The sequence below is a fragment of the Echinops telfairi genome, unplaced genomic scaffold, assembly GCF_000313985.2.
Source record: "Echinops telfairi isolate 266 unplaced genomic scaffold, ASM31398v2 ScPeMD7_5868;HRSCAF=6743_0, whole genome shotgun sequence".
NCBI classification, from domain to species: domain Eukaryota; kingdom Metazoa; phylum Chordata; class Mammalia; order Afrosoricida; family Tenrecidae; genus Echinops; species Echinops telfairi.
This window is the reverse complement of record NW_022109767.1, coordinates 463,208-473,148: the sequence shown is the minus strand read 5'-3', so window position 1 is coordinate 473,148 and position 9,941 is coordinate 463,208. Positions and strand designations below refer to the sequence as shown.

At 42.3% G+C, this 9,941-nt stretch overlaps 1 long non-coding RNA gene and 1 pseudogene across 1 annotated transcript; one reads left to right on the top strand and one right to left on the bottom strand.

Moving 5' to 3' along the window:
- Window positions 1–295: 295 nt before the first annotated feature.
- On the top strand, window positions 296–1,123 carry LOC101659552 (annotated as a pseudogene).
- Window positions 1,124–3,325: 2,202 nt separating this feature from the next.
- LOC123522344 lies at window positions 3,326–8,962 on the bottom strand. The gene is made up of 3 exons (XR_006680613.1): window positions 8,811–8,962; window positions 8,381–8,459; window positions 3,326–7,220 (listed from the first exon to the last, which is right to left on the bottom strand). It is a non-coding gene; the product is annotated as an uncharacterized LOC123522344 (long non-coding RNA).
- Between the last annotated feature and the right edge of the window lie 979 nt (window positions 8,963–9,941).

Sequence of the window (9,941 nt, the reverse complement as noted above, 5' to 3'; positions counted from 1 at the left end):
TGGTCCAATGATCAAAGAGCGAGAGACAAGAAAGGCGAGGCTCACTGAGTCATTTATCTCTCCCCCCTTCAATTAACCCCACATGTGTTTATCGGCCAGGCTGGCACGATAAACTATCTCAGGTCACATTAGAAATTCCTGGGTAGATTGGGAGAAAGATGTAAAACAAAGCTCAAAATGATCAAAGACCAGGCTTACTAGTTGGATCGAGACTGGTGGAGCCCCTAGGACCACGGCTCTTAGTCACCCTTTAGGCCTGGAACAGAATTCCCGTGCCTCAATTTTCAGCCCCTAAATGAGGAAGGGGCATCCGAATACTAGGAAGGCACACATATGGGTTCTAAAGAACGACTACCTCGGAAGCCCTAGAGAGCATTTCGACTCTACTGTTCATCAGCAGAGCAGACGAACAGACCTCTTACTAGCTACAGGGAAATACCTAGAGGCTAGTTTTTATCACACACAAAAAGCTGCTTCCTATCTTTCTGAAGCCATGAAGTGCATATAGTTTGAGCAGGCCCATTTATCCCTGGAATTGCAAATAGCCACATGAAACACCTCATCCAGGAGAGGTGGAAGAGGGCAAAGCATGCAGGAAGAGGAAAGCCCTTAGAACAGACACGGATGTAGCCACCCACCTCCAAGCATCTCACAGCCCGTCCCCAGAAAGACGCCTGCCCGAAGTTCAGGGCGTCTTTCACAGGGATCCTACATGCTACTGTTTTTACTTCGGCAGAAGAGTAAGCCAGCAGAGCCATGTATCGGAAGCAAAGCCCCTTAGATATATATAAAGATGATCAAACAATTATAGAGGAGCGGGCAACTAAAATTGCTGATTTGAAGAGGCACGTGAGAGTGAGGAAAGAAAATGAACTGAAAGCAGAAATGGCCAGATTTCTAAAAGGGCCAATAGCAAAGGCGCTGGATGTAGACACTGATTTTGTAGAAAATCAGAGTGATGGAGTTTGCCACCACATTCAGAAACTGCTACAGCCTCTTCTACCTGGCAGAAGTTTCCAAATACTGGGAAAGGCAACAAATGCTGGGAATTCCAATTCGCACTCTCCCTCCCTTGGATTTTCCATCTCCAGAACTTCTCCTCATGGAGCTGAGGCTATCCTGAAAGAACATATGGCTAACTAAAATGGATGGCCACAGAGAGGAACAACGAATCCAGAGAAAGAACAAGAGGGGAAACCACAGGCCAGAGTGACCCTAGCACTGCACCACCATCTGGCACAGACTGTAGAAGAGGCATCGCCGGGCGTGGGAAAGTCCCTGTGAAATATACGATGCACTGACTTGAGGCAATGACTGGCCTTGGAGGCTCACTTTCTCCTGATACAAACCAAATGGCAACCTAGGATTAATTTTTTTAAGTTATGTGTAATTAATACTGAATGCCATAACTAAGGCAAGCCTAAGTAATATGATAGGCTGAGGGGCTGCCTTGTATTTGAAGCATGCCTTCTATCACCCGTTGGTTCTGCACTCATTGCTTGCCTGGTGTGGGCTACATACCGTTCTCGATGAAAAGTATATGTACCCCACTGCGCACTCCTGATAACCTCAACACTATCAAGAAAAAGATATAGATTTCAATTCTATGAAGGAACCAAATAATTAGTTACACTTAAATAATTACCAGTTTACATAATCAGGGTGCATTTTAATTTCCAACTTTTGAATAATGCATCACTTGAAAATGTCAAGGAAATATCCTTTTGTTTCTAACAATACACGAGTAGAATGCTAGTTGGCAGCATATTGCTAGAAGAAAATCAATAAATTGTGTTTAAAAACTTAATGTGTAAACAGTGCCAGTCTGAGGCCAAGAACTGAGAAATTGTATGATGCCCAATAGATATCCACAGCCCATTACTGGGTATTTGTGGCTACTCAAAGGCGACATAAAAACCTTTTTCCAATGGCTACAAGGCTAGTAGGGCATAAATACTTTTAATAAATGGATTCTTCTCCCTTTTGGTCTAGGGACAAAGTGATGTTAAGGTTCCAGGAACTTGACAATTCTATGACTCTACTTCAGCGGTTCTCAACCTGTTGGTCGTGACTCCTTTGGGGGTTGCCCCACTCATAAGAGTAGCAAAATTACAGTGATGAAGTAGCAACACAAATAATTTTATGGCTGGGGGTCACCACAACACAAGGAACTATATTAAAGGGTCGCGGCATTAGGAAGGTTGAGAACCACATGGATTAGAATGTCACTTCTTATGAGCAGAAACTCCATCTCTTGTATGCATGAATTTCAGGTTCCCTTCTATAATAATAGAAGGAATCAAATGTTAAGGCTTTATAATCACCCTTTAAAATGCTCACTTATTAAAAACAGGCAAAAAACATCCAGATTTAATCATGAAATTAGCTCCCTAAGTAAATACAACCTTTGGGGGAACATATCTTTAAAAAATTCATTTACCGTATATATTTGAATATAAGCCGACCCGAATCAGCTGAGGCACCTAATTTTATCAACAAAACTGCATTAAAAAATGTGCTTTAAAACTCGGCGTAGGGGTCGAAGGGATCAGGTATCAGACATCAAAGAACAAAAAAATCATATAATTGTAAATGAGGGTGAGTGCAGAGTGGAGACTCAAAGGCCATCTGTAGGGAACCCTTACACAGGTTGCAGGGTATCAACAATGAAACATACAACTTTCCTCTACTTCTTGAATTCTTCCTCCCTTCCCCCTCACTATCATGATCCCAATTCTACCTTACAAATCTGGCTAGACCAGAGGATGTACAGATAGCAACTGGAAACACAGGGAATCCAGGACAGATGACCCCTTCAGGACCAGTGGTGAAGGGTGGAGGGAAGGTAGGGTAGAAAGGGGGAACCGATTACAAGGATCTACATATAACCTCCTCCTGGGGGATGGACAACAGAAAAGTGGGTGAAGGGAGACGTGGGACAGTGTGAGATATGACAAAATAATAACTTCTAAGTTATCAAGGGTTCATAAGGGAGGGGAGAGTTGGGAGGGAGGGGAAATGAGGAGCTGATATTAAGGGTTCAAGTACAAAGCAAATGTTTTGAGGATGGCAACAAATGTACAAATATGCTTGACACAATGGATGTGTGTATGGATTGTGATAAGAATTATAAGAGCCCCCAATAAAATGATTTTTTTTTAAAAAAAGGCTTATACACGAGTATATACGTACTCTCTTAAATCAACAAAGCATGGTGGTTTAAAACAAAACTCTCAAAAAATTTTTGTTTAGTGAGTTTAAGGGCAACTCTAAGAAATTATAGGTGATTTATACCCTCCATGTTTATAAAAATCACAGGCTCCTCTATTTTTGAAATTCAGTTTTATTTATGTAAGGGATATTCATAATGCTAAAATATAAAAAGCACAAAGTAAAAGGTCTCTTAATAAAACAGAATGCTCTTAACAACTTGACTACCGTTACTAGCTTTCATTAATCAAGTGCTGCTGTAGCAAGAGATACTGCAAGTGCACGGCTTTAACAAACATTGATTCTCCAGTTTAGGAGGCCCCAAACCAAATTTAGAGCGCCAGCTCTCGGTGAAGGCTTTCTGTCAGCTCTGAAGAAAAGTTCATGGTCTCCTTTCAGGATCTGGAGGTCCAACACTTCTGAGAGATCTCCCAAGTGTTCTGACATCAATCTTTCCCTGGATCCAGGAGCTTCACAGTACAGGGAACCGAGGTCCAAAGCCAGCACTCCACACCTGGCCCTCCTTTCTTGGTGGTGCATCCCACCCTTAATCAATTTCTTGGCTTATTACATCAGATCACATCACAGGGAATCATCACATAACTGCCACATCACACCATCACCTAACTGCCAAACCACAGAGAATCATGGCCCATGCAATTTGACACCTATTTCTGGGAGACAGAATTCAACCCATGACAGAAGCTTTGCGAGACTTCTTTATACATAAACTAGTAAATACAAATGTTTTTCTTACTATGAAAAGATTACACAATATTGTCTGTAGAGTGAACGTAACTACCAAATAATATTTCTGTCAGCACATCACGAGCTTCCTCCTGTAAAACCGTAGCTTTTTGAGTGGATATGCCACTTTTAAAAAACATTGGGATATACTTCACATGTTATACAATTTAATCATTGCCATTCCTTTTAGAAACTTCACCATAGCAACAAGTCACTCCTAGAAATCCTCTGTGCATATGCAGAGTGGTTGGCTAAAAATCCTGGCAGTGCTCCATCAAAAGGAATGGGCTCTGTACCTTTGATAGATACTGCCAAATGGTGTTCCATAGAAACTGGGTCAATTCACTTCTTTCCTAAAGTGAATGTCTTAAGAAGGTCCATTTCATCACCAGAGCATTTTGGGAAACTTTATTTGGCTAGTCTGACAGGTGAAAATGGTATCTCAAGATGATTTATCTACCATGCAAAGGAGTGAAGCATCTTTACTTATTTACCAACCACTTGTGTATCCTTTAAGTGAACAGCTATTAAAAGTAAGCTCTAAACACTTCAACAAAGTAATGCGTTCGGTACAACTGCTTGGCAATACCCTTGATTATCTGCCTGTCTCATGGACTCTCTGTATCCCTTTCAGGCAGAAACCAGGGGTTGGAGTCGTATGAATTTCAGCAATCACATAGATAACTAGATGATTCAAAAAAAACAACAACTCACTGCCACTGAGTGGACTGTGACTCATACATGACAGACATGGGAAATCATCTTTTAAAAATGATAGTATTAAAAAAAAAAGATAGTATTTACAAGACAAGTAAAATAAATGTGTTTGGAAGCTGTGTGGGGCAATGCATTTGGCCAAGAAATGTAGCCCAAAGAATTGGGGATAATCAAGATACTTCAGATTTTTACATTATTGTTGACCAGTGTTTGTCTTCAACTCAAACTTTTCTCACAATTCTTTACACTGTACCCTTTCTGAAGAAGATTCCACCAAGCAGGTGCTTGCTGTGCTCAGCAGCAAGGGGCAACGGTTTCAAGAAGATGCTTCTGAAGTCAACAGATTTTGACTGTGGCAAAAACATACACGTTTTCGCTACACATATACACCCACATATATAGTGGACAAAGCATGACAGTATTAATTCCTACCTCATAGTGAGAACTACATACATTTTCATTCACTACATGTATCCAGCATTAATAGCAAGCGCTACCACTTATGAAGATGCTGCCATGGGCAAGGCACCATTCTAATATGCTTGTGAACTTAACCGTAAATACAACAGGACACGGTGGTCCCTGACCTCAGCCGGTGAAGATGTGCCACAGAGCAGGTGCTGAAAATATTAAGATTTTTCCTGACAATTTTCTAATGTCTACCAATGTTTTATAGACTTTACTACTTAATTTTATTTCCTAGGTAAGTACCTTTGGTTTTTCTCCTTTCTTACATTTCTGGCATAGAATACAACTACCATGAAACAAGTTACAAACCAATTGAAAAACAAAACTCAAGGTAAAACTCACATTTTACCCTGGAAATACAGATGCGAATTGTTACAAAGTGCTTTTGAATCCATCTTATGGTTGTCCTCATGTGTGACATTTACAATTAGTCCACACAGCATGCCAGAGATGTGATTTGATTTCCCCTAAGGCAAGGCAGATGTTGACAAGTATGATTAATTTAGCTTTGCCTTCTATAATCATTTTCAATGTCTGTCTGAGGCTCTGCAAATAGTTTCCACTTCTCATTATGAGCAGTCTCATAAAAATTCCAAGTATTCTTAGTCAGATTTTCAAAGTCGAAAATTTTGAACTCCATGACCCAAAGTTATTCTTTGACCTTTTAAATTTTCCACAGCTTTGCGGACAAAAACTGCCTTACAAATGACTCTGTGTTTCCAAAACTTAGCCGAAGGCCTGGAATAGTCATTGCTCAATATATGTTATGAGAGAAAGGTCACTGTTGTGTACATATTACTTCCTTTCAATAAATTTACTCTCATAACTTCAAAGTCTGAAGTCTTCATTAAATTATGACTACTGAGCCCATAGTTAAGGAAAAAGAAAAATCAAATAACTTTTAGATCATACTTACATATAAAGGGATTTCAGAAAGTTCAAAGAAAGACGGAATTAAAAAAAGATACATTTATTTCTCAAGATAAGTTCAAGTTCTTCATCAAGTTCAAGAACTTTTAAAAGTAATACAAGTTATTTAGTCCATCCCTAAAGAACTGAGAGTCCTGGGAATTTAACCATGTTAATGCAGCCTTTTAAAAAAAAAAAAACATTATTAACTAAGAAAAATGGGTGTTCTTTTAAGACTGGGAAACAAAAAAGAGCAAAATCAAGACTGTGAAGTTGATGGCAAATTACTTCCCATGGAAATTCAAGAACATTTGCCCTTGTTAGATGAGGAGAATGAGTAGAAAGAAGCATTGTCACGAAGAGTTCTCTGGTGAAGTTTTCCTGGGCCTTTTCTTGTTAAAAAGCTTTGGCTATCTTTCTCAAAACGCACCCAATAAGCACATGTTCTTTCTTTGGTCCTCCAAAAAGTCAAAAAAACAAATGCCTTTAGCAAAAAAATAAAACAGCTGCCATGACCTTTGCTTTTGACTCGTCAGTTTTTGCTTTGTCTGGACCATGTCCACCTCTTAGTAGCCACTGCTTTGATTGTGCTTTGTCTTACGGATTGTATGGAAAAATCCAGGCTTCCTCTCCTGCCACAATTCTTCGGAGAAATCCTTCCGGATCTTGGTCCCACTTGTTTAAAATTTCCGTTGAAAGCTCTGCTCTGGTCTGCAGCTGATCTGGGCGCAGTAGTTTGGGCACCCAGAGAGTGGAAAGTTTGCTCAACTTGAGTTTTTCGGTCAGAATGGTGTAAGCTGAACCAATGGAGATGTCTATGGTGTTGGCTATTGTTTCTGCTGTCAGTTGCCGGTCCTCTTCAATTAGGGCGCGGACAAGGTGGATTTTTTCCTCACAAATTGATGTGGATGGCCTGCCACTGCGGGCTTCGTCTTCAACATCATCTCGCCCATTCTTAAAACGGGTTATCCATTTGTAGACTGCTGACTTCTTGGGGGCATTGTCCCCATAGACTTTGCGTAAAGCCTCAATGATTTCACCATTCTTCCACCCAAGCTTCACCATAAATTTGATATTTGTTCTTATTTCAATTTTAGCAGAATTCATGTTGCGGACAGGGGCTTTTGAAAAAGTGATGCTTTATCCTTCTTATGGCCTCAAACTAGACCCTGTTCAAAAATGTATAACATGTTAGTGTAAGTTGACTTCAGGAGAAAAGAAAGAAAATCATGCATAATTTTTTATGTCTTTTTCAAATTTTTCAAGATCTTTCCTTATATAATACTGGAAGTCAATCCAAACATTCTCTACAAAGTTTTGTCATAAGTCATTTTGGTCAATCAATCCCTTTAAAAGCTCTCTCTAAAGAATTCCATCCCATTTCCGGCTTGCTTAAATAAATTCACCTGGATCTGTTATTTATTGGGAACCAGCTGTTTTAAGGACTCAACTGTTACTGTTAAGCTTTCTACTCCGTATTTTTAGAACGCTCAGACGCTAATCCAGGATGAGGCGCAGATGAAAGCCTTTCAAGAAATTCTGTGTGGGTGCCCAGCTTGAGTCTGTGAGGGTGGGGCTGTGAGCAAGCAGCACACCCTATTCCCTGTGCTTTATAAATGCTATTTCATTTGATATTAAATACAACCCAAATGGGATTTATAGTATCTTCATCATCCTCAGTTTTCCAAAAAAATAAAAATAAAATAAGGGAAGGCAGAGGCCACACAACAGAACAGGAATACAAAAAGCCACCCCATCCCTAACCCCACAAAAAACAAAACCATGCCACTTAGTGCCTACAATGGGGCAGCGCTGAACCACTTCGGATTGTCTGGGACTGTCAGTCTTTACAGAGCAAGCAGCCTCATCTTTCCTCCCTGGAGTGGCTGATGAGTTTGAACTGTGGTTCCCAGTCAAAGGCTAAATCCACAGCACCACCAGCACCCCACCCCACCCTGTTCATTCCAACCTACTCCAAAAACCAACAAACAAAAAACTCACTGCCCTTAAGTCAATTCTGACTCATCGTGACCCTTTAGGGCACAGTAAATTGCCCCTAGGGGTTTCCTCCGCTGGAACTTTTCACAGGAGTAGAAAGCCACTTGTCTTTCTCCTTTCGAACCTGCTCACACTAACTTACCTGTCAGGTAGTGAGTGAGCTTACAACACCTACTACCAAAACGCATGGTTTGCCTTTTTTAAAGGTGTTCAACAGGACCTAGGCATCGACTCGTTTATCTATACCTATCATCATCGATCGATCGATTAGTTCAAGCATACCTACTCGTTTTTTGTTAAACATTTAAAAAAACACATTTGAATACCGTACCCACAGCAGCACAGGGACAGAATCGGTTCTGCATTCACTCCCACGGGGCACAAGCGGTCGGCTTCTGCAGCGATCAGCCCTGCGGCATGGAAGTAGCAGGTCAGCCCCGGGGGCGGGGGCGCCCCTCACGGGTCCCCCTGTCCGGCCCCCCCCCAACACCGGCTCCCCCGAACGCGGGGCGTCTTCCCCTAGCCCGCACGCAGGAAACCTTCACGGAAGGGCTGAATGTCTGGCGGGGGCCGCGCCGCGTGGCTTGCACTTGGCCGATCACCGAGGGTGGGGGGCCGGGCCCGCCGCCTCCGTCCACGCGCACGTGACCGCGCGACGTCACCAGGCCTGTGCGGTCGGCTCGCGGCCTCCGCGCCAACCCCTCCCCCACGGCTCGCTCCCCCCCGCCGCACCCCCAAAGGCCCGCGGAGCGCCCCCTCACCGTCTGCTGCTCCGCCTTTATTCCCTCTTGTCCCTTCGCTGAAACACCCGAGGAAAGAAAGCGTCCCGGGCGGGGAGTGGGAAGAAGCTGCTAAGAACAAAGAGCGGACGCCTCCCACGGACACGGAGGCCAAAATGACCCTCAAAGAAGGGTCCCCACCCCTTCCGACAGCCGTCCCGCGCAGGCGCGCCGGAGATCTCGCGAGGCTTCCTTTAAAAAAAAATTTATTTACTTTATTTTCATTTTTTTATTAAATATTTTTATTGGGGGCTCTTACATCTCTCTCTTTTTTTTCTTACATCTCTTATCACAATGCATATATTCATCCAGTGTGTCAAGCACATTTGCACGTATGCTGCCATCATTTTCTTTCTTTTTTTTAATACTTAAAAATAATTATTTTATTGAGGGCTCGTACAATTCTTATCACAGTCCATACATACATCCATTGAGTCAAGCACATATATACATTTGTTGCCCTCATCAATCTCAAAACATTTGCTCTCTAACCATTTTTTAAAATACTTTTATTGGGGGCTCTTACATCTCTTATCGCAATCCATACACTCATCCAGTGTGTCAAGCACATTTGCACATATGCTGCCATCGTCATTTTCAAAGCATTCTCTTCCCACTTGAACCCCTGATATCAGCGCCCCATTTCTTCCCCCTCCCTCGAACACCCTCCCTCCCTCACGAACCCTTAAGTTATAGATTATTATTTTCATATCTTACATCATCCTCCGTCGCCCCTCACCCACTTTTCCATTGTTCATCCCCCTGAGAGGGAGTTACAGGTTGATTCTTGTAATCTATTCCCCCTTTCTCCCCCAGAGGCTTCCTTTTTCTGTGTGTATTTCTCCTCACCCCCCTTTACCTACCCCTTCCTCATCTCGCCCACACTCACCCTCACCCCACCGCACTCCACCCGTCTCTTTCTTGCACGGTTTTCTGGAGGCTGAGAGGAGAATAGAAGATTCCGAAACTCATTTCCCACTTGCATCTAAAAACATTTGTGGGAAATAAATATTTCTCCCAAGTTGTCTCCCCCAAATATATGCCAAACCCAAGACACTGCTTGCTACACATGGTAAATGGCTGTACACTAGGTCACTGGATGTAGGTCAGAGG